This window comes from Euprymna scolopes, chromosome 33 (genome assembly GCF_053919585.1).
Source record: "Euprymna scolopes isolate OS-2025 chromosome 33, ASM5391958v1, whole genome shotgun sequence".
NCBI classification, from domain to species: domain Eukaryota; kingdom Metazoa; phylum Mollusca; class Cephalopoda; order Sepiida; family Sepiolidae; genus Euprymna; species Euprymna scolopes.
Window position 1 is genome coordinate 49,094,335 of NC_136514.1, and position 4,088 is coordinate 49,098,422.

At 37.3% G+C, this 4,088-nt stretch overlaps 1 protein-coding gene across 1 annotated transcript in view; it reads left to right on the forward strand.

Moving 5' to 3' along the window:
• The first annotated feature begins 321 nt into the window (after nt 1–321).
• The window catches only part of LOC145258214 (NADPH-dependent 3-demethoxyubiquinone 3-hydroxylase, mitochondrial-like), a 53,842-nt gene continuing 50,075 nt past the window's right edge, over nt 322–4,088 (forward strand). Inside the window, exon 1 of the mRNA XM_080116156.1 lies at nt 322–470. The gene's annotated coding sequence lies outside the window, so the exon portion shown is untranslated. The remainder of the gene's footprint in view (nt 471–4,088) is intronic.

Below are 4,088 nucleotides of genomic sequence, written 5' to 3' on the forward strand. Positions count from 1 at the left end.
ATATATATATATATATATATATATATATATATATATATATATATATATATATATATATATATGAACTTGAGTTCCTTCAGCTATAATCGAAATCGAAACCAAAACTTATGAAAGATCCTTGGTAAAAATATTTATTACAAGAAATGAAAGGCCATAACAATTAAACGACAGTTACTCGGAAGAAAAAAAAGATGTAAGCGTAACAGAAAATAACACACATGCTATTGTATGAATATATACATATTACGAAGTCACGTCTAAATACCCTAATATTCCTTCTAGATTAAGGTTGTGTTTCATACGCAAATGCGGACAACAATTGTCTACTAGCTTTGCAGTCAGCAGATGAAACCAAACAAAACACCTCCGTGCATGCTGGCCAAACGAAGTGTGATTTTCATTATGTAACTAAGACGATCAACCACCGGTTTTTGAAAAAAATATTAATTTTCCGGATATTAAAGAAAAAGGTAATAAAAAAACTGAACTTTTCTCTAAAAGTTAAACGATACCGAACAAAATAGTCAGCCCATATCATGTAAGGTTACGGAAGGGCATTTATTTTTGTTTATATCTAATGACTTTTAACACTGACATCTTACGATTTCGAAGAAATAATTTGCCATTTATTAACGTCACTAACGCCCTGACGGCTAAAACCTGATTTTTAAATCGATTTAAGCAAGACTTAAAGTTAATTTTAACTTCAGTCATAAAACCCTATATACCCTTTCTTAACGCTTCTCGAAGTCCAAGAGGCATTTTTTTTTTTGTAAATAAAGCTTGGTACTCCTTGGGCGTTGAGTTCCCTGGCAACCAGCAGAAAAAATTTAATGGATAAATGTTTACTTTAATTACAACAGAACACCGACCAATAAAATTTGTTTTTTGCAGGTTTTCGGGGTCGCTTGACAACGAATCTGATATTCAAACCCATCGCAAATTTACCGTTTGCATGGTATTAACCCCTCTCGCACTATTTTGTGCCAACTCACCGCCATCGTTTATGCTATTCTTACACGATGCGTTCGCGCATGGACGCGCGTAATACCTATTTACTATGCCTCCCCACGGGACAGAGTTAGACACCAGGGTCGTTTTTTAACGTGGAGAAAAGGTACAAAAATAAAAATTGTCTCAGTCGTGAAGGATTTCTTCTCCACCGAAAGAGAACAAGAAATAGAAGTGCAGCAATGCAGCATCTGAAGAACAGATACTACACTTTGATTGATCTTGCCACCGAGAATAAGAAGAAGGCCTGTTAACTGAAAAATGTCTGCAGGCAATGTAGGTAAGATTTGTCAGACTGTCAGTACTATATGAGGGGCATTTGAAAAAGAGCAATAAAACATTTTTAAAAAGAAAAATGAACACAATTCGATTAATACTGAAACTGAACTTTATTCAATATAAAATATAAACATTATCTATGTAAAATTAAGTAATTTTAAAGCAATATACAATTTAATACTGATAAAACTGAATTATGAATTTAGGGAACAAACAATTAAAGAAACATTAAACAAATATTTTTTGGCCTTCGGAACAAGATCAGTGTAGTATCTGTTTTGATGCTACACTTTACCTTTTCTGTCTTCGGTCGGTGGAGGAGAAATCTTTCACGACTGAGATTATTTTTATTCCTATCCAGAGTGCCCCTTATTTTCTCCACAAGATTATATGTTGAAATATTTAAATAACTATTACTTTTAAATACAGAAATTATATTTAAAGTTTTGGTTTTCTGTTCTTCTATGTCCATTTTTTCCCCATGTTTTTCATCAAAATGTGTAGCCTATTAGTTGTCCCACAAGCCATCATCAGTGATTTTTTTTTTTTTTTTTTTTTTACATAGGCATCATCACTTATCAAGGCCAAGAGGCCACTCAAGGATAAGGGTTAAAGAGTGTACAGTAGAAATTGGACAACATAGTAATCATTAGTAATGAAAATTTGGTAAATTTGATAACTTATATAGAACGGCTCATCAAGAACTTATTTACGTTAGACTTGAACACAACCATATTGTAGTCAGCCGGAAAGCAGGAAAACGGAAGACAATTCCACAGGCGTGCAGTTCTAAGAAAGAAGCTTTGTTCATGGAATCTACGTTTAGGTTTAGGCACAGATAAAGAGTGGAGGGAATTATTGATAGTGTGTACAGCTAGACGAGTGTTTCTTGTGAAAGTTTGGCGACGGGGGGGGGGACCATAGATTGAAGCTCAGTCAAACACTTTCCATGAAAATAACGATACATCAGAGACAAACTCGCAACATCTCTTCTGTGAGATAGAGGTTGCAAGGAAGAGAAAAGGACATCTCCTACGAGGCTACGAAGTCTATTTTGAACTCTATCAAGGCAGGACAAGTCCTTTCTAGCAGCTCCTGCCCAGATGTGGCAACAGTATTCCATCCTTGGACGTACCTGGCTCTTATATAGATAGAGAATAGCATCAGCAGTGAGATATTTACCGGATCGATAGAAAGATCCCACCATTTTTCCAGCGGCCTTGGCAACAGATTTGATGTACGTGTTCCATTTAAGATCAGGAGTAATGGTCAAGCCCAGAAGCTTGTCAAAATTTGAGGCCTCCTGAAGACGAGAGCCATTCATTTCAATTGATGCCAGATGGGGATCAGAATGTTGATGATGTAAAGAGAGAAGCTTGGTTTTAGATGCATTAAAAGTAACCAGCCACCCCTTTCCCCATTGTACTACGTGCTCAAGATCAGAGGAGAGAGAATCGGAGAGAACTTGGTTGTTTACTGTCTTAGATGTGCTACCATAAATGGTAGTGTCGTCAGCATAAATGTCTACAAATGATGTAAGGATGTGATTTGGAATATCATTAATGTAGATCAGGAAAAGAGTTGGGCCCAAGATGGACCCCTGAGGGACACCGGCATTAATACTGTGAGCTTCTAATTTTTGCCCCTCAACTACTACTCTTATGAACCTATCAGAAAGAAATGATTTAATAATTGAGAAGACGTTTCCAGCTATACCATAGCTGAAGATCTTGTGAAGTAAACCTTTATGCCATACCCTATCAAAGGCCTTAGATATGTCAAGAGCAATTGCCCTAGAAAGGTTGCCTCCGTCGAGAGATTTGCTAATCCTATGAGATATAACTGTAAGCACATCTGCTGTAGATCTAGCAGAACGGAAACCATATTGAGTGTCACTAAGAAGGTTATTTTTGTTGAGATGGTGTATTACTTCTGTATTTAACACAGATTCCAGCAACTTACTCATGACGCACAGGAGACTTATTGGCCTGTACTGAGAGGGGGATGAGCGATCACCTGAAATCTTAAATACAGGGCATACTGATGAAATTTTCCAGGGAGATGGGAAACTATTCTCCTTAAGACAACGTTTAAACAGTTTTGTAAGTATGGGCGCTAGTTCAGGTTGAAGTTTTTTTGAGTACTATAATTGGAATACCGTCAGGGCCAGTTGCTTTACTGGAATCAAGGTTTTTGATTAGCTTGGCAACATCACGTACAGATATACGTATATCACATAGCGTGTTTTCTGATACAAGAGGAAATATTGGGGGTTGGCGGCCTTGGTCGCAAAGGGTAGAATTAGCTGCAAAGTTCTTGACAAAGAGTTTGGCTTTGTCTGATGCTGACGAGATTACCTCAGGTCCATTGATTGTTCACTGGCGGTAACCTGTGGTGTTCCCTGGAGACCAAGTGACAAGTCTCCCCAGATTTCTAGTGTTCTCTACCTTTTGACCACTTGTGCAGATGATTGCATGTTATCGCAACAGCCGTTGTCACTGATTTCTCGTTGGCATCGGCAATTGGTGTTTCCTGGGGGTTGGGTGACAAAATGCCTCCCCAAGATACCAGATTTGAAGTGCACACTTCCAGTGGAGATTTGGTCAGTACTCTCTCACCTCGGTCTTTCCATCCTCCCTGACCCTTCACAACTAGTTGGTGTGGTGTGGCGCCAGTTTTTTTTGTTTTTTTTATTATTATTACTATTATTATTATGATAATAATAAGGGTGCTTGTGCAGTGTATGCACGTGTATTTTAAATATTATTTTCAAGTTAAATTAAATTTTAGGTTTGTAT